The 25,589-nt window shown below is 40.1% G+C and overlaps 1 long non-coding RNA gene across 4 annotated transcripts in view; it reads left to right on the top strand.

Moving 5' to 3' along the window:
- LOC103348742 (uncharacterized) overlaps positions 1-17,204 on the top strand; it is a 119,318-nt gene extending 102,114 nt beyond the window's left edge. For 3 of the 4 annotated variants that reach the window (XR_016231618.1, XR_016231622.1, XR_016231620.1), the window contains 2 exons: positions 8,512-8,574; positions 16,471-17,204. This is a non-coding gene — a long non-coding RNA (uncharacterized LOC103348742). Of the gene's footprint in view, positions 1-8,511; positions 8,641-16,470 lie in introns of those variants that run through there. The other variant, XR_011387608.2, reaches the window with a different exon arrangement.
- The last annotated feature ends 8,385 nt before the right edge of the window (positions 17,205-25,589 follow it).

Below are 25,589 nucleotides of genomic sequence, written 5' to 3'. Positions count from 1 at the left end.
CTTGGAGTCCTGTTTGGGACAGTATACCTGCCAACACAGAAGAGAAAAAAAGGAGTGTGTTTTTCTTTCTCCAGTGTCCTATAACTAGCTGAGAGCAGGTGGGTGCCATTTGGGACATACGTAGAAGCTGGACCAGCTTGTGTCTGTGTCCCCAGCAACCAGCCAAGAGGAGACTCTTGAGTTTGGCTGGGAGAAATGATGGAGGCTGGGTGCTCTTGACTGTGGGAGCCTTGTGTGCTGGGCCTATGAAAGACTGGCTGCATGAGATGGTGCAGGGTATGGCTGGGTCTTTGGGCAGTCACAGTGGGTGGCTCCACATACTCAGGAATCCTTAATTCCCTGGTAAGTGTCATTGCTGCAGGATCCATGGTCATGAGGAAGACTGCACAGATCCTTTGTGTGGTTCTTGTGGTAGCATGGATGAATATTGTACACACTGAGGCTAGTGCCCAGGTACTGGTCTCCTTTGAAGAGAGGAGATGAGTGTGAGTCTACATCAACAGAGCTGAAAAAAATCCCCTCTGATAAAAGAGAAGGAAAGACAGAGAGAGAGAGAGAGAGAGAGGGAGAGAGAGAGAGAGATTGATTTACTATGCACAATTTAGGAGTCGCCTTGGACAGTCACCCTGGAGGACTGAATAGAGCTCCCTGGCCAGACCCAGCATATACCCCAGGGTATTCACTGAAAGATCAGATATTCCACTAATCCACAGAGGCATAGTCTACATAGTCCAAAGGTAAAAGCCATCACTGGGAAAAAAATAATAAGCATCTCCACAAATGCCTAGAACACAGCAATTAGGAAACAAGAATGAAGAAGACAACATGACACCCCCAAAGGAACAAACAACACTTCAGTACTAGAAAGTAAAGATGAAGAGATTGAAGAAATGCCAGAAATTTAATTCAAAAGAAATGGTCATAGGATTACTTAGAAGTAATCAGAAGCTGTGAATGGAATGGGAGAGGGAGCGGGAGATGGGGGGGTTATGGGTGAGAGGGAAGTTATGGGGGGGGGGGAAATCCATTGTAATCCATAAGCTGTACTTTGGAAATTTATTAAATAAAAGTGAAAAAAAGAAGTAATCAGAAGCAAATTCATGAAATCAAGAAATCAGTACATGGTATGAAAGAAAATTTTTCTCATGAAATTGGGATTTTAAAGAGAAATCAAAAAGAAATATTGGAAATGAAGAATTCAATAGAACATATAAAAATGCAATGGAAAGCCTTATAAATATAATCAGTGACTCAGAAAAAAGAATATCCAAGTTAGAAGACAAATCTCTGGAAATTGTATAGTCAGACCAAAAAAAAAAAAAAAAAAAAAAAGAAGAAAACCAAAAAAAGTGCTGGAGATTTGTGGGATATTATCAAATGACCCAACATGTGGGTATTAGGAGTTCCTGAAAGCATGAGAAGAGAAAATGGATTAAAAGGCCTTTTTTGTGAAATAATTACAGAAAACTTCCTTAATTAGGAGAAAGAAAAGGATGTCTAAATACAGGAAGCACAAAAACTCCTAATAGACATGGCCAGAGAAGATCCTCACTGTGACACATTGTAGTCAAAGTCTCCACAGCAAAATATCAAGATTCTGAAATGTGCATGAGAGAAATTCTGGATTACTTTCAGAGGGTCCAATTAGACTCACAGCAGACTTCTCCTCAGAAACACCACTAGCTAGGAGAGAATGGCCAGATATATTCCAAGTCTTAAGAGAAAAAGACTGTCAGCACAGAATATTATACCTTGTAAAGCTCTCATTTATGAATGAAGGTGATATAAAGACCTTCCACAAAAAAACAGAAATTTAAAGAATTTGTCACCACTCATCCAGCCTTACAAAAGATGTTTAATGATATGTTATACACAGAAACATGGTCATCACTATGAAAGAAGGGGAAGACAGAAAATTTTCTCCCAGTAAAAGTAGAAAGGAAATCCAAAGTCAACAATAGGAATATTTATGGAAAAATGGCAGGGTCAAGTCGTTGCTTATCAATAGTCACCTTGAATATAAATGGCCTCAACTCTCCAATTAAAAGATACAGACTGGCTGCTAAAAATAAAACACACACACAAAAACACCCAAAACCCATCTATTTGCTGTCTGCAAGAAACACATCTCATCAACAAAGATACATGCAGACTGAATGTGAAAGAATGGAAAAAATTATTCCATGCCAACAGACACCAAAAACTGGTGTAGCCATGCTAATATCAGACAAAATAGACGTTAACTTAAACACCATTAAAAAGAGACAAGGGACTATGCAATGATTAAGACATCAGTTCAACAGGTAGATGTGACAATAAAAATGTATTTGCACCTGATTACAGAGCACCTGGCTATTTAAAAGAAATGTTAATGGATCTAAGGGGAGACATAGACTTGCATACATTTTCATTAGTTTCAGCAATAAAAAGATCAACCAGACAGAAAATTAGCAAGAAAACAACAGTTAATCCACATTCTTCATCAAATGGACCTCACGGATATCTACATAACTTTTCATCCTACAGTGCCAGCCCTTGTCTTTTTTTTAAAGATTTATTTATTCAAAAGACAGAGTTACAGAGAGACAGAGGCAGAGAGAGAGAGAGAGATATCTTTTGTCCACTGGTTCACTCCTCAGACAGCCACAAAGGCCAAGACTGTGCTGATCTAAAGCCAGGAGCCAGGAGCTTCTTCTGGGTTTCCCATGTTATAGAATACACATTCTTCTCACAAGTGCATGGAACTTTCTCTAGGATATACTGTTCTAGGCCATAAAGCAAGTCTCAAGACATTAAAAAAAATGAAAATCATACCATGTATCTTCTCTGACCATACTAGAATGAAACTGGAAATCAGCAACTCAAGAATCTGTAGAACATATGCAAACACATAGAGACTGAACACCATGCTGCTGAATGGTGGGTCACTGAAGACATCAAAAAAGAAATCAAAAAACTGTTGGGAACAGTTTTGTTTTTCATACTATTTGTTGAACTCTTTACTTAGTATAATCTTCTGTGTATAAAGTTTATTGAGGCCGGCACCACGGCTCACTAGGCTAATTCTCTGCCTTGCGGCGCCGGCACACCGGGTTCTAGTCCCGGTCGGGGCACTGGATTCTGTCCCGGTTGCCCCTCTTCCAGGCCAGCTCTCTGCTGTGGCCAAGGAGTGCAGTGGAGGGTGGCCCATGTACTTGGGCCCTGCACCCCGTGGGAGACCAGGATAAGTACCTGGCTCCTGCCATCGGATCAGCGCGGTGCGCTGGCCGCAGCACGCCGGCTGTGGTGGCCATTGGAGGGTGAACCAATGGCAAAAGGAAGACCTTTCTCTCTATCTCTCTCTCTCACTGTCCACTCTGCCTGTCAAAAAAAAAAAGTTTATTGAAAATAGATCTTAGTAAAAAATAAGAATAGGAATAGGAGAGGGAGGAGGAAGAAGGGTAGGAGTGCAGTGGGAAAAAAAACTATCACTATGTCCCTAAAGTTGCATTTATAAAATGTATGAAGTTTGTAGGCATTAAATAAAAGGTTTCTGGGGAAAAATAAAGCTATGACAGGAGAGCAGGCCATGTACCAAATGAGCCAGGTGCCTTGGCTTTTCCAAAGGGAAGTTTATGTCATGTTTTCAAAGCAAAAATGGTATAGCTGCCATTCTAAATCCTTGTATTAAGGTCTTTAGGAAGGAATCAATCATACCTCAGAGAATGTCACATTGTTTTGTCCAAGTAAAATTTTGAAGAGCATCTATGCTTTTCAAAAATAAGGAAACTAAGGTCCAGCGATTTGAAGTGAGTTAAACACAAGATAGTAACAACTAAGGAAGGACAGGGGCTCTGTTCTGCTGAATTTCAGTGTGGGGAGCTTTCCCTTTATTTTGCTGCCATCTTGCATCAGCGACCAGGATATCTCTAACAGTGATCAATAAAACTAACAGGGCTACAGACTTAGTAGGCAAATATGGTATGTCTTGGACTAAAGATATTCAATCACCATCATTATAATAAAACAATGACTGAAACCTTTCTTTGTGTTGGCCACTGATGAAATTCCATAACACGTACAAGGGACATAGAGTGGCTATAATACATGTCTTATCATTATTATTTCTGCTGTCAATGTATTATTATCACATTAATACACAAATGAACAGCATTTAATTGTGTGTAACCCTATGAATCTCAAAATCTAGTTGGGGAGATCAAACATCTGTACATTCCTTTATAACACATGCTAGAGTGCTGAAATTACAAGGATTTCTTTAAGCGCTGGATTCATGTGTCACTAAATGAGAGGGATATTTTCTCTACTAAACTGTTGTTCCTTCTTTCTCCCTTGGTTTGTGAAACTCAGTATCCTGAGAATGGCAGTTGGAGTGCTTTATGACATGAATTTATTCATTTTACAGATTTCTTTCATGCTTAAATTTCCCATTAAAATAGACATCCTGCACCCAAGAAGAGAGATGATTTTATTGAATAAGCAATAACAATATTGCTTTATGTCTTTGCATTTAGTGAGACCCTGTGACAATCAGATGCCTTTTGGAGTCACTAATGGTCAAGTTTAAGAGAATTGAAAAAATTTTCAGAAAAATCTTCTTCCATTTATAAATGAACTTGAAATGGCCACCCATGAAAATGTTTATTTCATTGCATATTTTGGGCATTGAAATATGGGTTTCATGCCTAAAGCCAGTTTTTAGAGTGCAGCCTCCTTGAGGAAATGACTATGCTATTGGCAGGTGGCAGGCAGGGAAGATATTATTAGGTTTGGCCTAAAGCATCCTCCACATGTTTCAGGTTTGGCTTTAAAGGTTTCTCTCTACAAGGTGAACTGTAACCTAACTTGATGTGCAAACAAGCTGTAACTTACTGTGTAACGAGTAGCTGAGTCATAGCCAATCTCAAGTGGACAACTGTTCAAATCACGTTCAAATAAGGCAGGTGCCAGCTGTAACCAATAGGACTGTCTCCGTACCTTGCTTCTAGTTTCTGTGCATCTCTTTTCTCATCTCTAGCTATAAATATAACCTGTCCATATGGTTGAGTGGAGCATTCTGAATTATTTTCAGTTTAGACTGCTGTCCAATTCTAGAAGTGAAAATAAGGCCAATTAACATCTATAAAACTAGATTTGTTGTGGTTTTGTTTTTTTAACAGCACCATGCAAAGCACTTCGTGCATATATTAAAGTCTCATGGCAAGCTAGACAGCAAGTGGTAGCATTTCAATTTTGTAAGTGAGAAAACTGAACCCCAGAATTGATAAGAAATTTATCTTTGGTCATTCACTTGGGAATTAAAGGCCCAGGTCTCTGTGATATTAATTAATGCCTGTGTTCCATCCATCCTATTAAGCACTCAAATCCTTACTTGAGAACACAGAACATATTAAGCTTTCATTACATCTGTGTGGAATAAAGATTTTGCATGGCTTATTTAAAAGGTATCAGCCTAACTCAAGTGTCTGAGCTGTATCTCTGCTGGTAACTGTGGCCTTAGGCTGGTGACTTTGACTCCTAAGTCTGCGCTTATGGACTGTGTCTAACACCACCTGCTCCTGTGCATTAAGTTCTTTGGGGATAACATGTGAAATGGATGTGAAACACCTTTGATTCAATGCTTCCGTTGCTTTGAAGGCAGTAAAAACTCATGATAGCATAAGATTACCAGGCACTGCTTGTGTGGAGAGAAGACTGATTATCAGTCTTCTAAATATACTTATGCCCAGGACAATCTGACCATGCCTGTGCATGTCTCCTGCCCTCAGGTGGTGTGTGCAGAGGCTCTTTGATCAAGACAGTAGATATCTCTACACCAGGGCATCTTCTTCCTGACTTACATATGGCACATGGACAAAGATTTCCAGTAAGGTGATGATACAGATACTCTTCAATCTAGATATATTTATGTTGCCAGATTATGGCACCACATGCTGTTTTAGGCATTGAAAATGGAATACTGAAGGAAACAACAGAATCTCTGTTTATGTGAACTTAGAGAAGAAATATTTTTAAAAATGATTTAATATATTGACAAGAGTACTCTGATGAAAACAAAACATAAAAATTTAACTTATTCCCTTTCTGAGTTTCATTACAAGTAAATTGAAATTTATATTAAATGTATAGGATTCTTCTGAGGAAATGACAAACAGTGCTAAGCAGTGGGTGATTAATGCATATTTATCCTTTTACATTTTCTCTTTGCCATGATTTTCCTTCTTGCCCCCAATTTCATATTTTGGGTGAAAAGAAGTTAACATAAAACTTGGAAGAGCAACATCCTCAGAAGTGCAGTTTATAGTTTGATAAAGATGTTGGGCAAGGAAAAATGTGGTTGCACTGCTTGACTTGTTTGAGGGAGAGAGTGTTATGTTGGTTGCCTACACATGAGAGTTAAGCACAGGCTTTGGTATCAGCTGGCATAATTGTCTTCCTGTCCTCCCCAGCTATCATGAAAGACCCACCTGCATATCATAATTGCCAGTCCCAATCAAGTCCTACAACTACATACATAAAAGTCACTTTTATCAATTACAATAATAATAGTGGTCATCATCATTTATTAACTGAGTATATATTATGAGCTAGGTCCTGAGCTTTACATAAACTATGTGATTAAATTATCGAAACAAGATGTGAGAGTTGTGTGGAGTTCTCCCTTTTGTTTTTAAAATTCTTTAAAAAAATTTAAGACATTTTTTTTTAGAGCAGTTCTCACTTATAGCAAAATTCAGAGGAGAGTAACTCTGAAATACCCACAAATACGCCTGTTTTAACACATACACGTCTTCTCCATTGTCAACAACTGTTCAGAGTAGTACATTTGTTTTCAATAGATGGGCCTACACTGACACATAATTATCTAAAGTCCTTAATTTACATTAGGGTTCACTCTTCGTGCTGTATATTCTGTGAATTTGGACACATGTATAATAACATGCATACAGACTTTATAGAATCATATACAATATTTTCACTCTGTAAAATACTCTGTGCTCTTCCAGTTTATCCCTCTTTCTCCCTTGATCCCTGGAAACTACTAATCTTTTAATATCTCCACGTTTTTTCTTCTCTCTTTGTAAACTTGAGAGTTTAAGATAAGTTATCTATCAAAGATGAGTTAAAGGCACTATGTGAAACTGTCTAAGAGCACAGTGATTTTGCTTCAATGTATCACCTTAGCCAAGTTGTCAGCTGGATGCTAACCTTGATATTTGCTCTCAAGATAGTTTTCCGTCGTTAACATGTAGCATCCCCTGGCTTTGTCAAGTTTCTACCCCAGCTCTGTCTCAATATCTACATGTCTTCCTCATCCCAGGTGTTGGCAGGTTTAAGAAAGTTTAAAGTTAACTCTAACCTTGAAGCAAACTCTAATGTCTACAGTGACCTGGCAGATAGAATTTAGGCAAATGTACAAGACTAGGCAGTGGTGGGGACTGTGACAAACAAATTATATACATCATTTAAATGGATTAGCTGACTACTCAGCTCCAACATTTTTGTTGCTTTATGAAATAGCGATTGTCACCAGTGAAGCTTAAATTTGAGTTTACCTATTTAATGTTTTTATTTTAAGACATGATGGAATCCAAACAAAATATATCTGCTCACAGGCTTCAAGGTTTTGAGCTCTGAATTTGAGAATTTGACTCTAAAAATATTTCAAAGGGGGTGGAATGAAGGTAAGGTATAATCTAGTTCAAACCTTTCATATGGCAAGTGTTACTTTGTGTTTATAACATACAATAGGAAGGTAAATAATTTATTCATTATTCCATTGCTGGTCAGTGGTACAGTTAGCACTCCAATCAAATCTCACAGCTCTCCTGTAACTCTTTTTCCATTCTTTTTGCAAGTGAGCTTATATTTTTTATTAATATAAAGAGAACTGATTTCAGAGATACAGTTCTAAGAAGATAACCATACTTTCCTCTACCCTTCTTCCACTAACTCCTCTCCCTGCCTCCCCTCTTTTAATTTTTACAAAGTCATAATTTAAATATGCACTATAATCACAGTAGTAATTCACCACTACACATTATATTCAACAAGTAAAAGATGGGAAGACCACAATTCCACAGGAGTATAAATAAAGGGCTAAAAATAACAATCATATTCCCAAGATGTCTATTTCTTAACTTTCTTTGTATTCTGTATTAACTGCCACATATCAAAGAAAACATGTGATAGTTGTCTTTTTGAGACTGGCTTATTTCATTCACTAAGCATAATGGTTTTCAAACTCTTTGGCATTCTCAGCCACAGTTCCTATAGGTACAACAGACTAACCAGAAACAGCTTTGCCTGTTACTGATTGGATTTGCAGGTTAAAGAAGGCAAGATAAGAAAAGTATTGGATTTAGAGGGATTATGTGATTGATTCAACTTAGTATTTCCTAAGCTACTGTTAACTGAAATTATCCTCATAATATATTCTTTCCTTCCCAGGGACTCAGGCTTTGAGGACTGTCGCCATTTCTATACACACTGAATTTTTTTTTTCTATAGGGTCAGCCTTGGAAAGGAGTACATCACTTCTCCCACATTTCTTCACCCAGAACTTGTCATAAGGTCTGTACCTTGAGGTAAGGAGTTGGGAAAATAAATTTCTTATGTACTCAGGAATATAATATAAAGGATTGTCAAACATTTAGCATTATGTCTACAAAGGAAAAATTAATAACAAAGAAAGTAAAGTAAGTATTATTCTGCATTGAATCTCCACGATTGAATTGTGAGGATCAGGTTCTGTGGCTGGGAACAGAACTGCTATTGTAAACCATGCTCAGCAGCATGGTTTAACTGCAAGAGGCATTGGATGAGGATGTAGGATGCTTCTTATCTGCCAGCTTCCAGGAAGGCATTCATGGAGTACCTGGCCCGAGATTGCATGTGATCCTCTAAGGTGATTCTCAGTGGATATATTCTCAGATTTCGTAGGTCAAAAAATCTGAGGCCCCTTCTGACACTGCACCAATCTCTTAGGGAGTGGGGTGGAGAACAGTAGGCCACTGTATAGAACAGAAGTCTCTACCTCGCTGACATTCTTTTGCTCTTTTGTGCCATGGGAGACTTGAGGTTTGTTTTGTCATCACAGATATATTTCCCTACTAATTTTAGAAAATGAATACTGCTGTTTCTTATGAGGCTGATAGAGAAAAATTAGTTAAGAAATGAGGGAAATAAATTGTCTTATAAATAAATACAAGGACTGTAACTAGAGGGAAAATATACATACAGTGGTCTTTAATTAAGAATTAAAAAACTAGGCAGCCTTATACAAAAATATCATATTTACAAACAATATGCAGATGCAGTCTCAAGGCTCTAGACATCCTAGAATTGCTTCCTGCAAAGGTGAAACATCTGTAATTTGGCTCCTCCTCAGGCATAGTAAACTGAAATTACTGTGGCTCACTCTTATGTCAGAGCATTTGGCCCATTAGGGACTTTTCTTCTTGTGTCTTTTTTTAATATTTGTTTATTTATTTGAAAGAGTTACACATAGAGAGAAGGATAGGCACACGTAGAGAGAGAGAGAGAATGAGAGAGAGAGAGAGAGAGAGAGAGAGAGAGAGGTCTTTTATCCACTGGTTCACATCGCAATTGGCGGCAACAGGCAGAGCTATGCTGATCAGAAGCCAGGAGCCAGGAGCTTCTATGGATGCAGGGGCCCAATGGCTTGGGCCATCTTCTACTGCTTTCCCAGGCCACAGAAGAGAGATGGATTGGACATGGAGCAACTGGGTCTTGAAACTGGAACCCATACAGGACGCCAGCACTGTAGATGGTGACTTTACCTGCTATGCCACAGCACTGGCCCCTCTCCTCATGTCTTTGTTTCTAGGTACCCAGACTATGAGTCCCCCAGTAGTAATCACTATCTAAAGGCTGACAATTCTAGAATTCAGATCAAACATCTTAGATCATCTGTTAGTCTGCTAGGACTACTGTAACAATGACCAGAGTTTGTGTGAATTTCTTAAACAACAGAAATTCATTTTCTCAAAGTTTTGAAGTCTAAGGGCCAGGTGTTGACAGGCTGTCTTCTTCTGAGAAAGTCCTTGTTAGGGTTAGGGTTAGGGTTAGGGTTAGGGTTAGGGTTAGGGTTAGGGTTAGGTTGTGCTTGCCTAATGAGATTGATGGCCCTCTTGTCCTGGTCTTCCCTCTGAGGCTGTGTGTGTCTAAATTTCCTCTTCTTTTAAGGACATATTAGAGTCATATTCGATTAGAGTCTGCCTTAATACCCTCATTTTGACCCACCTACCTCTTTAAATACCTTCTCCCATAGTGAAGACATTCTGAGGTAATAGAGGTGAGAACTTTAGCATGCAAATGTTGGAGGGATCTCTTTCAGCCTGTAATAGAACTCCATTTTCTATTCCATGGACAATATCCTATGAAATATTACTAAACATTCTGGAAGAAGAAAAGTCAAAAGGTCAAATAAAAACTGCGCATATGTCATTATTATTCTCTTGCAGCTTCATCTATTCAATGGCTTGAAGATACTCCTTTGGATTCTTCATTTATCCAATCCATTCTGTTTTGTCATAAGTGGGGTTGAATTTGGTTTACTGTTGCTTGTTCCTGGAAGATGAGTTTATACACTATATGTGTAGAGACCCCCTACTCCTACATACTCTCCTCTCCCATCAACAAATACATCTTCTGTCCTCTTCTGAACTTAAGCAATAATGTGTTATCTCCTGGTTTTACCTTGGGTATCTAGTGCTACTCTCCTTCTTAAAGGTCCCTCTCATTCTACTCTTTTTAGTTTATCTTCCGAGAACCCCCTTCCTACTTGCTTGAAACAAGATGGAGGCTAGTTTAGAAAATTCTCCCCTACTAAATTCACTGGGGGATATTTTTTTTTTTTTGACAGGCAGAGTGGACAGTGAGAGAGAGAGACAGAGAGAAAGGTCTTCCTTTGCCGTTGGTTCACCCTCCAATGGCCGCTGCGGCCAGCGTGCTGCGGCCGGCGCACCGCGCTGATCCGATGGCAGGAGCCAGGAGCCAGGTGCTTTTCCTGGTCTCCCATGGGGTGCAGGGCCCAAGCACCTGGGCCATCCTCCACTGCCCTCCCTGGCCACAGCAGAGAGCTGGCCTGGAAGAGGGGCAACCGGGACAGAATCCGGTGCCCCAACCGGGACTAGAACCTGGTGTGCCGGCGCCGCTAGGCGGAGGATTAGCCTAGTGAGCTGTGGCGCCGGCCTCACTGGGGGAGATTTTGAGAAAGGAAGCTTGAGGCCCAAGTGCTGTTGGGAAGGTGAATATACCATATTGATATTTGCATGCGCAAACACTGTTCTGTTGCAACATTTCATTCAAAATTAACCTTTTATTGGAAGCATTCTAACTAACCACCTCCAGTAATTAATCATGCTGTATCATGAAACTACCACATAGTAGTGATAATATTTGGAACAAAGTAAACTGATGGTCGAATAGGCAACCATTCACAACACCATCTAGCCTCTCTTCAATGCTGTGTTCTCCCCTCATCCTCTAAAATGCCATATAGCCTCTGACAAATGGTCTTTCCATAAGCATCAAGGTAGAATCATTAGATGCCAGTATATCAATATGAGAGCTCATTCTAGTCATCTATCTTCCATATATTCTGCAGGTATCTTAAAACACCTAGCAATGACAGCATATTGTCAAAAATTCTAAATATATTCATCTTAGATCTTATCCAATGTCTTCTTTCCATACATGCATTAACTGAGAGCACTTTCTTGTACTCCTTACCTTGAATCCAGGTTGACAGCCAAAAATTACCCTATGATGCTGATTGGCTTGGACACAAAACGACGTTTCTAATTCAAATCATCAGACCATAACTTAGAATGGTCAGGAACTCACAATGTGACATCTCCTTTTTAAGCAAAGGCATCTTTTGGATGTCAACCAGTAGGTAAAGAACTAAGAAAAATTAATTGTGCTAAGTTCAAGGCTTGAAGATATAGTTAACTTTAGTTTCACCAACACTTCATTATCTGTTAAGGCAACTGACAGGAGCCAGAGATCATAAGAGGAGATAAGTATAATCTGTTAAATAAAGACTCAAATAGTTCTCAGGATCCAGCCAAAAAGACCATGAAGCCTTGGGAAACAGGGGTTTTACTTATAGGTAGAACTGAGAAATACCTATACTAAGTGATTGGGGAACCATAAAAAAGTGCCAATTCCCAGTATTTTCCAAGAATCCCACCACAGTGTCTAAAATTCCACCACTTGTTCATCACTTGGTTGGATGGCAAAGTTCTCTCTTCCTTTTTTATGCTTTCTTCCCTTGCCTTCCTTTCCCCTCCCTTCCACTTCCCCTCATTCCCTCCCTCCCTTTCTTCCTGCCTTTCAGCCTTCTGGCTTCCCGCCTTCCTTCTCTCCCTCCCTTTTCTCTGTCTTCTTCCTTTTTCTTCCCTTCTTTCCTGAAATGGAAACATCTCTGGGACACACAACACCACTTTAGAAGTTAACCTATTTGCTTTGCATTGCATTCTGTTTCCCAAAACTCACATTTGAAGCCTTCACTCACCATGTTACTGAATTCAGAGATAGGTCTTTTAGGGAGACAAATAAAGTTACATGAAATTATAAGGGGGCACTGCGGCTCAATAGGCTAATCCTCCACCTGCGGTGCTGGCACACCGGGTTCTAGTACTGGTCGGGGCACTGGATTCTGTCCTGGTTGCCCCTCTTTCAGGCCAGCTCTATGCTGTGGCCTGAGAGTGCAGTGGAGGATGGCCCAAGTCCTTGGGCCCTGTACCCCCACGGGAGACCAGGAGAAGCACTTGGCTCCTGCCTTCGGATTAGCGCAGTGCGCTAGCTGCAGCGCGCTGGCCACGGCGGCCATTGGAGGGTGAACCAATGGAAAAGGAAGACCTTTCTCTCTGTCTCTCTCTCTCACTGTCTACTCTGCCTGTCAAAAAAAAAAAAAAAAAAAAAAAGAAAGAAAGAAATTATAAGGGTGGGCTCTAACCTAATAGGACCCATGCTCTTACGAGAAGATGAGACACCAGAAATTCTCTCTCTGCATGTGCACAGAGGAAGAGCCATATGAGGACTCACTGAGAAGGTAGATGTCTACAAGACTAAATGAGAGGTTTCACTAGAAACCAACCCTGGCAGCATCTGGATCTTGGGCTTTCAGCATCAAGAACATTGAGAAAATAAATGTCTGCAGTTTAATCACTTAGTCTTGGTATTTTTTTTTTTTTTTTATTTTTGACAGGCAGAGTGGACAGTGAGAGAGAGAGACAGAGAGAGAAAGGTCTTCCTTTGCCGTTGGTTCACCCTCCAATGGCCGCCGCTGCAGCCGGCGCACCGCGCTGATCCGATGGCAGGAGCCAGGATCCAGGTGCTTTTCCTGGTCTCCCATGGGGTGCAGGGCCCAAGCACCTGGGCCATCCTCCACTGCACTCCTTGGCCATAGCAGAGAGCTGGCCTGGAAGAGGGGCAACCGGGACAGAATCCGGTGCCCCGACCGGGACTAGAACCCGGTGTGCCGGCGCCGCAAGGTGGAGGATTAGCCTATTGAGCCACGGCGCTGGCCCTAGTCTTGGTATTCTGTCATGATAGCTTGGACTGACTGATACACAATTGAACTAGAACAGCTATAAAATAAACCTTGACTACTTCTTTGCATTTTCCTCCACCACCCAGAATCTGAACTACTGCCATTCTGCCTGAGCTCCCTCCACCCCCCACTCCTTGTATTTCTGTGCTCCTGTTTGGAATGTGGTACAGTGTTTTGCCTGAGATATTCAGACATTATATTCCTAATTTGTGACCTCCATTCCCTCAAATGGCATTAGCTCATATCCTCTCAGTCTTTCTAACCCTCGGTGCCACTGTCTGGATCCTAGAGAGTTATAATGACATGAATTATAGATTATAGGAAGGTTGCTATTTCTATGGCTACTACCTGATGACTACCATCACTTCTGCCTAAGAATTTACCATGTGATGCCCATTTGCTTCTATTAGCTATCAGCCTCAATGCTGCCCAAGGGATGCATCATTGTGTTCTACAGGTAAAAACACTAAGGATAAGAGGGTGAGTTTGCATGATCAGTTTATAAGTAAGTGGTAGGGCTGGTGTCCATTCCCAGGATGGGCTGACTCTCAAATGTACAGTTCTCTTGGCCTCTTGTCCTTGTCTTCCCTGACAGATGAGGCAAAGCCCCCCTGCCCATCAGTGGTTAAAGTTCAGGTTGTTCTGGCCAGCCACCATCCAGATCTTCTTTGGCTCCAACTAGGGTTTAGAGAAATCTGCCCTGAGAAAAACCTGGTGTTGCCAAGACTGCAATTCTCAGAGACTTCTGGATCTATTCAAGTTAAACAAAGGTTAAGTTATTGAAGGGCAGACTGTTGTTTTTAAGAATCCAAATGGTTAGCTGGCTCTCATTTTCAGTAAGCTTAAGAATACTAAAGGGCAAATTGCAAGGCATATTTTACATGCCCCATTAAACTGGTGGGATTAAGTGTGCACAAAAAGTAATTGCCTTTTGATGTGAATAAAGCACAAAAAGCCCAGACAGAAGAAGCACGCCCTCTAATTTATAGTCCTATAGGCGACTTTCTCTGAAATTATCATCTTACGTCAAAGAGTGTAATATATGGTAATGCTGGAAGGAACACAGCACAAAAGTCACTGCAACTTTGGTCTCTTCTGGGTGAAACTGTTCTCCCTTCTAGTCAGGCCCTGCAGCTTCTCCATGGTGCCAACAGAGATCACAGCAAAGGAAGCCAGCTGATCCTGTTGAGGTTGATGCTTACTGATATCTCTCAGGAGCAGGAGCAGAAGCAGAGGTCTCTGGCTCCCTGGAACTACTTTCTTGGCACCCAATTTGCCAAAGACCATCAAGGTTTTCTTCTGTGCTAATGTGGCTAATTCCATCTACATATGCCACTGTTTCAATTGCTAGGAAATCACAGTATAAAATCGCTCTTGCAAAGAACTGAAAACTTGGATTTCTTCCCCAAGGTCTTAATAATTTGAATTTGCCCAGAAAGATCTTAAGGGATTAGTGCAAAGGGATAAATAATAGCCTGCAGAAATCCTTTAAAAAAAATAACCCCTGGAAATTTTAAATTGTAGTAAAAGGTAGCTCTGTAGAAGAAAGTTCTTTGAGAAAGAAGGATCTGAACAGTAAGATACATTGGGTCAATGAGTTTTCACCAGGGTGGTGTTTGTGTTTCAATCAATGCTATTGAAAATTTCTGTATTCTTTGTAGAGTTCAGCTGAAGTTACTTGTTACTGTGCTGCTGGATATCCTTTATTCAAGGATTTGGCTAATAAGTTCTTACTTGAGTTTCCTCTCTTCCTCATCCCAAAGGACTCCTCAACTATGCGCTTGGAGTTTTTTTTTTTTTCTTCTTTCTTTAACCATAATACTCAAAGGATTAAAGACACATTTACAATCCAAGGATTTCACTATACCCAATTTTGAAGCTTAAAAGACCCAATCCAATATTATCTGATGGACTCTTTGGGCTCTGTCCTATCTCATTCTTAAATTTTAAATTAAATATTTTGCACCAGGTTCTATCTACACACTGTCTTGAGTCCTTCAATGTGAATTTGAAATGTTATCTCAAAAACAAGCTAATAAAAAAAGACAGAAAGAAAGTTAGAAGGAAAGAAGATGGGACAAAGTGAGGAAGGGAATATCATTATGTTCTTAGACTTGTATCTACAAATCATATTGAATTTGTTAAAAATAAATTAAAATTGAAATAAAAATGTAAAAAAAAACTTAAAAACGTACTTACTTCTCAGCTACATAATAATTTTTTAAAGATTTATTTATTTATTTGAAAGTTATAGGTACACAGAGAGAGAAGGAGAGGCAGAGAGAGAAGTCTTCCATCCAATGATTCATTCTCCTGTTGGCCGCAGTGGCTGGAACTGCACCGATCTGAAGCCAGGAGCCAGGAGCCAGGAGCCAGGAGCTTCTTTTGGGTCTCCCACGTGGATGCAGGGGTCTAAGGCTTTGGGCTATCTTCTACTGCTTTCCCAGGCCATAGCAGAGAGCTGGATTGGAAATGGAGCAGCCAGGTCTTGAACTGGAGCCCATATGGGATTCCAGCACTTTAGGCCAGGATGTTAACCTGCTGTGCTGGCCCCTCCATAATAATTGAGTAACATAATAATAATGTCCCTATAATTCTCAGGCATAACTATGATCTAAAAAATTGAAATTCATCAAAAAAGTCAACATTACTAAATTAGAAAGATAGAGATTTGCCCAAAATTACTAACATATCTAATATATTTCTAAAAAAGATTTGGTGATTCTAGAGCTATGTATTTATTTAAATGTCAAAGTAGTTTTTTTATAAAAATAATTTTAAAATGTCTTTTTTTAAAGGTTTATTTTTATTTATTCAAAAGACAGAGTTACAAAGAGAGGTAGAGAGAGAGAGATTGGTCTTCTATCTGCTGGTTCATTCCCCAGATGGCTGCAATGGCTGGAGCTGTACTGATCTGAAGACAGGAGCCAGGAACTTCTTCTGGGTCTCCCACATGGGTGCAAAGGCCCGAAGACTTGGGTCATCTTCTACTGCTTTCCCAGGCCACAGCAGAGAGCTGGATCAAAGGAGGAGAAGCCAGGACTAGAACCAGCGCCCATATAGGATGCTGGCACTTCAGGCCAGGGCTGTAACCCTCTGCACCACAGTGCCGGCCCCTAAAATGTCTTAAATTGTACATATGTACATATATGTTTATATTCATCTGTGTAAGAGAATGTGAATTGTATTTATATTAAATGTGCAAGAAAGTGTGCAAGTCAAAAAAAGTTGTCAGGGTACAAATCTTAAATTCAATTTGTTGCTATAATTTCTTTAGCAGGAGTTATGGAAATAATGATTGGAATGAGCTTGAAGAGAACCATGGATTATGTGACAGCATCCTGTATTGCTCATATCTTTGCATCTTCTTTTCTGCTTTGTGTTTCCTTAGATCATTCACTGGCCTATGCTATAAGCACCTTGATTTTAAGGACCCCAATTCAACAATACCTCATTTATTTGGGTTTGTCCAGCCTCAATAATTTTTTGATCGATGTGAATACAATGTCAGATCTCCTAGCCAACTCAAATAAGATTTAAATTATTCATCGCTGATAGTTGTGATAAGCAAAATAATAATCCTTAACAATGCCCACATATTAATCCCCAGGTACTGAGAATATACATTTTAAATGATTAAAGGATCTTTGCAAATGTGATTAAATAAAAGATCTTGAGATTATAAGAGATGATTATGGATTATCACAGTGGGCTCAATATAATCAAAAAGGTTTTTGTAAGAGGAGAGTCAGAGGGTGACAGAAGATGTGATGGAGGCAGAGGTCAAAGAGGAGAGATTTGAAGACAGAAGTGGGGCATAATCCAGGAATAGCTCTAAGAGGGTACAAAAGGCAAAGAAATGGACCATTCACACACACACACATACACACACACAAGGAGCTTCCAATCGAAACAGGTGTTAGCCAAAATCCTTTCTGTATTTTTTAAGATTTATTAATTTATTTTGAAAGAGTCGCAGAGAGGGAGAGACAGACAGAGATCTCTTCCATCTGCTGTTTCACTGCCCTGATGGCCACAATAGCCAGTGGTGGCCCAGGCTGAAGCCAGGAGCTGGGAGCTTCATCCATGGATGGCAGGGGCCCAAACACCTGGGCCATCTGCTGCTGCTTTTCTCAGGCCATGAGTAGGGAGATGAATTGAAAGTGGAGCAACTGGGACACAAACTGTTGGCCATATGGGATTCTGATGTCACAGGCAGCATTTTATCCACTATGCCACAACTTGAGCCCCTAATATCTTTCTCTTTTTAAGTTCTGTTTCAGACTTCTGAATTTTAGAACAGCAAGACAATACATTTGTGTTGTTTGAAGCCATGATATTTGTGGTAACTTTTTATTATGACAATAGGAAACAACTACAGTGTTCTTGGCAGTCACAGGTCTTCATTCTTAACTTTGGGGTCAGTATGGAGTCCTGGAAAAAAGAAGAAATGAAGGAGATGAAGTAGAATTGTGCTGATCAGAGGCTATAAGGTGGTGTATTTTAGGTCTTTTCTGAATTAAAATCTAAATTAGCATTTATCTTTAGTTTAATTATTTGCCCTTTTTTATTAGCCCAAAAATAAATGTAAGGACTGGGCATTTAGCTTAGCAGTTAACCCACTGTACATCCCATTGTCCTATATATAGGACACCTACGAAGACTTAAATTCAGCACTTATGATAACTGCCACCCATGTGAGAGACCTGGATTGCATCCTGGCTCTTGGCTTTGATCAAAGGGCAACCACGATCATTGTGGGCATCTGGGAAGTGAATCAATGGACGAGGACTCTCTGTCTCTTTTACTCTGCCCTTCAAATAAGTAGAAAAATAGAACATTTATATGTATAAAAAATTCCAGTATTTGAGGATTTAAGATAGGCATTCCAGATTTTAGTGTATTTTTTCTGCTTTGAGGCTTCCTCTGTATGTATATAAAGAAAGGGTACTTCAAAAAGCTCATAGAAACATAGAATTAAAAATGGTTATTTCAGTGCAAAAATTTTTGAAACCCATGCATAATTTTCTCATATTATGCATTTTCTGTGAATTTTTGTATTTTCCTCATATACATGCATAATACATGTGCATGCAATGCTAGACATGCAAAAACTATGTACGTATGAAACATTGCAAATTTTTAAGACTGAAAGGAAAACCAAATAATTTTTTAAGATTTTAATTGGTGTTGTTAAATTATTTCCCATCTCTGAATATAAATTTAAGAAGAACATTAGCATATAGAAGATGAGACTATTAAAAATATCACTCAGAAATTATCTTTCTGTATTTTAAATTATATCTTTAATTCACAAAATTAATTGCACCAAAATGGTACATTATTTCACAAAGTCAATTATGTTGAGCAGAATTGCATATAAAGGGATGTAGAATGGGGATGAAGTGGCAACTACTGAAGGTGATGAGTCTGATAGGTCATCAACATCTGAACCTGTTAAAGTGGGGTTTTATGTCTGTCTCCAATGGTAACTGGAAAGAAAATGTGGAAAAAGGAATAATCTGAAAGTCTTGCTCATGATTCAAACCAGACTTGCCTTCAATACCATCTTTGAAGAAGAGTCTACAAGGAAAAGACATTTGTGAGATTCAAGATTTAAAGAATTTGATGGGATGGTTTTGCTTAAGTGATCAAGAGACTCTACTTAAAGCTATAAAGATTCAGTGAGGAGGGTAAGGAATTGAATGAGGCAAAGGATCGATCCACAGGGATGTGAGGGAATCGGCCTAAGGTCGTGTAGCTACTCTGAAAGGCAGGAACCAAAACCCACTTCCCCTGATACTTTCCCTTTCTGTTGCATCCGACTGCGTCAAAGGAGAGAAATTCTGTGAAACCCAGAGTACACAACACCATGGTCTTCCCTGTTAAAAAGAAAGTGTGTATTTGAAAGAAGACTTTGAAAGGAGGGAAGTTTGCTCTACTTTACTTTCTGGTTCTCACTTCCACAAACCTTTGACCTTGGCATCCTGCTCCCTTATTTCAAGAAATTGTTCTAGGCTGGCGCCGCAACTCACTAGGCTAATCCTCCACTAGTGGTGCTGGCACTCCGGGTTCTAGTCTCAGTTGGGGCGCCGGTTCTGTCCCAGTTTCTCCTCTTCCAGTCCAGCTCTCTGCTATGGCCTGGGAGTGCAGTGGAGGATGGCCTAAGTGCTTGGGCCCTGTACCCTAATGGGAGGAAGCACCTGGCTCCTGGCTTCAGATCTGCGCAGCGCACTGGCTGTAGCAGCCATTTCGGGGGTGAACCAGTGGAAGGAAGACCTTTCTCTGTGTCTCTCTCTCTCACTGTCTAACTCTGCCTGTCCAAAAAAAAAAAAAAAAATGAAATTGTTCAACTCATTCCCTCCTCCATTGGCATCCTTCATTTTATGTCCTTGATTTTAATGTTCCAACACTGTATCTGTCAGATCACAACCTCTCAGTTTGCAAAGGATGGTCCCAGTTAAATATCCTTCAGGAGGTTTTCACTACACTGTCTCTGATTTCCTATTCAGTCTACATTTTGCGTCACACAGTTTACATCTGAATTGCCCTGCCTGCAGAGCATGGAGAAGGGGAAACCCAAGTAATTACAGGATCCCAGATTTCCTTCTATAAAAAGTTGGGATGATGGCTTAGAAAACTGGAATGCTGACAAAAACGTGGATGGCAAAGGCTATGATGATGCGTTTTCAGATAGAAAGGAAGATCCTAAAGTGAATTGGGACTATAGACCATCCCTAACACATGCTGGCAAAGAACCTGGCTTTTTTGTGTCCATGTCTTGAGCCTTTATGGGAGGCTAAACTTAACGCTGGTTGTCGCTCCCCCTCTTCATGGAGGAACGACACAAAACCCTGCCTAGGCTTCATATCCGAGTCACGGCACCATTATGTCGCTCCCCCTCTTCGTGGAGGAATGACACTAAGCCCTGCGCTGTTCTTTCGTCTGCTCGGCCCTCCCCGGGTTTGCTGCTGGTTCTTCCAGGGTTGGCTACTGTCCCTTCCACCTCCGTGGAAGGGCGGTTCCCCCTGGCCACTTTCCCCACTTCCGCAGGGGAGTGGCACACCGCCGGCCGGCTCTCTCGGGGGCTGCGCAGGTGTTCCCTTAGATGTTCCCCTTAGATGTTCCTGGTGCATGCCGTCTCTCTCCTCCTTTATAGTCCTCTTCTGCCAATCCTAACTCGGCTGCCCACACGCCGAGTACGCTGCTCTCCTCCAATCAGGAGCAAGTTCTACAGTTTATTGGCTGAACTGGAGGCAGCTGTGTAGAAGCTGTTTTCTTCTCTCCCAGCGCCATATTGTGGGAGAGCAGATGCATAGAATAAGTCTTAATTCCAGTAACTTAGTCTAGTCTGAGTTACTCCCAGTTGCTCCCCACACTGGTGGGATGGGTTGTTTTTTGGTAGTGGAGATTTCAAGGCAGAAAAGTTCAGGCTGCAGCATGGCTGTTATTGGCGGCAAATTTTAAGGTGAGAATCAGGACAAAAGGGAGAAGAGCAGGAAGTTTTGGAAAATTTGCATCTTTACCAGCGGAAGAAAAAAGAAAAAAAAAATCCCTCTTCAGGAGAGGAAAATGAAGTAGAGAAACCACTTGCTAAAGAGAATAGTGGGAATTTGGTATAGTACCTAAACCGCAACTTGGGATACTCACATTATATATTAGTGAGCCTGACGAGTCATGGCTGCTTGGCTTCCAATCCAATTTCTTGTTAATGAGCATTTTGGGAGGTATCAGATGATGGCCTAAGAGCTTGGGGCCCAACCACCCATGTGGGAGACCTGAATTGAGCTTCAGGCACCTGACTTGGTGTGGCCCAACTCTGACTGTTGTAGGCATTTGAGGAGTGAATCAAGGGATGGAAATCTCTGTATCTGTTTGTCTCTTTCTCTCTGCCTTTCAAATAAAAAGAATACAAATAAAAATATTTTTTAGAAAAATAAGCAAAGTAGTAAAGGTAGAAAGAAGTTGTGTACAAGATAAGGGGAGAAAGGCCCTGAGGGCAGGTCAGAGATCTTCAAAACTTCTCTTACATTACAGGCCATGAGGCCTGAAAGGGCAGAATTGGTTCTTGAAACTCCAGGGCCATCTTTGGAATCTGCCTGTTGGCAAAGTTCTCAGAAACCACTGCAGCCCTGAGTAAGCTGGGTCTTGTGATGCTCCTGTTGGGGACAAACTTTGGCATTTTCATTATAGTGTTGGTTTTGCAGGCAGACAGAATGCAACAGTTGCACAGTCATGGCAACTTCCACCAAGATTTCAAAGTACAGGCTGGGAGGCCAGGCAGTGTTATGCTGCAGGGTCAGAGTCTCTGTGTGGAGTTATGAATACTCAAACTGTGAGAGTGGAGCTGCGGGAGACCCCAGAAAAATGGAGGTGATAGCAATATGTCACAACTGCTGAGAAAAGCTGCAGAGTGCAAGTCAAAAGCCTGGGAAAGTGGTAGATGTAAGTGTGCAGCCTCAGAGATCAGGACCAACAGAGATTTCAAGGATGTTTTGAACATACTGGGGGTCCAAGCAGTGAACCCACCTGTCACAGGGAAGACTCTGTGACACATACCAGGGGGAAATGTGGGGGCACAGCTGCTACAGAGTTTCCACCAGGACAATGCCTTGTGAAGCTGCAGAGATGAGACTGTGAGAACTAAGCATGCATGGGCTGTGACCAGCAAAGACATTGGGGTCCCATCCTCCAGCACAGTGTGTCCAGACATAGAACTTTAGGACTTAATGTCTGTCCTATTGGTTTTAGATATTCTTTTGGCCCTATTAATCCTTTCTATTTCCTTCTCTACACTGTTTGGAATGGAATTGCCTGTACTGCCATTATATCCTGTAAAGATGTAGCTTTGTTTTTGTACAGTTTCACAGTTAAGACTCTACTTTCCTCTAGGTTGGATTTACTCTTCTGTGAGCTCCCCCAGGTAATACCAAGAGTGGGCCACATGCAACTGGAAGCACACACTCTGTAAATGTAACACTTTGATAAAATGTTGGAACTCTTAATAGGTTCAGCAAAAATCTCTGGGATGACTCTCACTTGCCTTGTTTGGGATTGTGGGATTGTGAGCCGTGTTAAAGCAGGAAGTCTGACAGGATGAGTATGTCCCTCAACCCTATGGACCTGCCAAGGCTAGGATGTGGGATCAGTTCCTCTGAACCCAGGAGGACTAAGATTAGGAAAACACGGTCCCTGAACACAAATCATAGTGCTTTCAGGCAGGGGAAGAGGAAGGGATTCTCAGGACCCCAAACAAGGGCTTTACTGTTCTCCCAAGCCCATATCTTCTTTTCTGTACCATATCACATTAATGGTTGTTATGCCTCTTTTAATTTTTGGCCAGTTGGCTTCTTGTTTAATCTGCTTGTTTTCGTTGTACCATTCTGTCTTTCCTCCTCCTTCTCTGATTCTCTGGCTGCCTCTCAGTTCCTTGTTGTCACCTGCCCCTCTTCAGTGCCCTCTCCAGTGTGAAAACTGTATCTTAGCCTTCATCTTTCATGCCTCTGAGATATATCCATATACTCTCTTACAATTCACCATTTCCATTCCCATTTTACTAGTCTTCACTATTTTCATGTCAATCTTCTTTGCCAAACTAGAGGCTTCATGAGTAGTGAAGGGGCCATATCTTGGTTATTTACCACTGAATCATCAAAACTTTGTGGAGCACACAGCACATAGCAGGTGTCCAAATACTCTGTGAAATGGCCCCAGTGGCAGAAGTTATCACGAATTTGTCAGCAGGCATTTTGCTTTTTCAAGATTTATTCCCCTAATGAGCCTTAGGAGACGAACAAGGAGGAAAGTGAGCAATTGGGTTCAATACCAAAGAATTCTCACAACCACTCTAGGAAATTCAGGATTTCAGAAGAAGTAATAAATTAATGGGCATTTATAACATTGTAACTTTCCAAATAAATATGCAGATTGACAAGTGAAATGTAAGTTTGAATGCTAAAGATATTATATAACAATACAACTCCTCAGGGGTGTTCCCATGAAAGTAAATATATTATTCAATAGGAACCTATTAAGAATTCAAGATTATGTTTTACTTACTAATTAACTTTGGCATTCATTAGATGTCAAGGAGTTTGACATAAAAACAGAGAGATCAAGCAAAAGCAACTCAGAACATTCTATACTTTTAATAACAATTTTATTCAAGTATTTTTAAACGCAGTTATTTCAAATGGGTTCAGCTCCTAAGTCCATTTTCATTTAACCAGTCTGAAGGCTTTCTAATTAGTTACATGTATTGTTACAGGCATCTAGAACATAAAACTTTAAGTATTGCATCACTAGTCCCTTTCCTGGACAAAACTAAGTACATAAAACCCATGATTTACTTAAAAATAATTTATTTTTTGCAATATATAGTACAAAATAGGCCTTTCATGATTATTATTTTTAATTCATTTGAAGGGGGAAAAGAGAGGGAGACGCATACACATACACACACACACACACACACACACACACATAGATGCCTTTCATTGAGTGATTCATTCTTCAGATGCCCTTAACAACCAAGACCAGGCATGGCGCTGATAACCCAGTTCAGGTTTCCCACATGGTGGTAAGAACCAAACTACTTGAACCATCACTTGCTGCCTTCCAGGGCTTACATACAGATGTCTCAAGCATCATTTTAACTACACAATAGCCCAGTCTTGTGCTATTTTGTTCACTCACCAGAAAGATTGTTGTAAGCTCCAAAGAAAGTCTAAAGAAATTCAGTGACCCCCATAGCAGGTGCATATATGTTAGAACCTGTCAAATATTTGGGTAAGGGGAAAAGCTAATGAGAATAGGCCCTCTGCTCTTCATGGTTCTGCAGTCTCAATCTTAAGTACTTAGTGTTCTACATGGCTGTCATAATCATGAAAAAAATGTTGAGTACTCAACAATGGAATTTTACAGCAAATAAAAAAAGAAAGAAAAAAGTAAAAGGAAGAAAAATATAAAAATAACCTCTTTGAAGATACAGATGTTAAAATGTATATATTTATATACACATATACACACAAGCACAATTTTTTTACATCTATATGTTGTATGTGTGTGTGTGTGTGTTATAACCAGAAACTAATTTTTACTGAGATTTAAAAGAGAAACTAAAATTCCTTGAAAATAAAATAAACCTGATATGCACATATTTAAAATTTATTCTGGTTAGGTCAAAATAAACATTATATGAAAAACGAAGTAAAGGAATTTTGGAGACAGACCTGTGTGCTCAAGCTTTTGTTAAACTGTTATTTCTTCATTGTGGTAAGTATCAATTTTTTGATACTCAATTTTCTCACCTGGAGAAATAGATGAAGAAAATTCCATAAAAAATATGAGAAAATTGCTTTATAGAAGGAAGGTTGGATGCAGATATCATTCAATCAAAATGTAATTTTTAAAAGATTTGCTTATTTATTTATCTGAAAAGCAGAATTACAAAGAAAGAGGGAGAGACAGAGATCTTTACTCCAATGGTTCACTCCCCAAACAGCTGTAGAACTCAGTGGACAGGGGTTAAAAAGGATATATAGGAAGAAAGAGGACCTGATCATACTCTGATATTTATGCATTTCACATTGAGGGAGTGTCTACTCTTTTTTACCTTTTACTCACTGTGTGGGACAAAATCAAATTTTCTCTCCTTCAAGCAGGTCTGAGTTTTCAGGGGCTGTTTATAGCATCAGCTAACCAGACCCACTCTCAATGTGGCAGTAATGTTTGTAGACCTGAGAGTCTCAAAGACATCAGTACAAATGAGAAACAACAACAGAGAAATAAAGTCATGAAAGAGCTCTATTAAACTCCCCCCCCTAATACTTATATATTAAAATAAAGGAATCCATTTAAGAAATTAACATACAAATGATAGTACCCTTTTAGTAAAAAAAGGCAGTTCCCAAATTGTCATGGGGGAAAGATAATAATTCTAAATGGTCATTTATATCCTTTTTAATACATTGAAGTGGTACATTCAATACAGGAACATCACAGC

Source organism: Oryctolagus cuniculus, chromosome 3 (genome assembly GCF_051225735.1).
Source record: "Oryctolagus cuniculus isolate XC-2025 breed Fujian yellow rabbit chromosome 3, ASM5122573v1, whole genome shotgun sequence".
Classification (NCBI taxonomy): Eukaryota; Metazoa; Chordata; class Mammalia; order Lagomorpha; family Leporidae; genus Oryctolagus; species Oryctolagus cuniculus.
The sequence above is the reverse complement of the archived record's forward strand: the minus strand, read 5'-3'. Positions and strand labels throughout refer to the sequence as shown.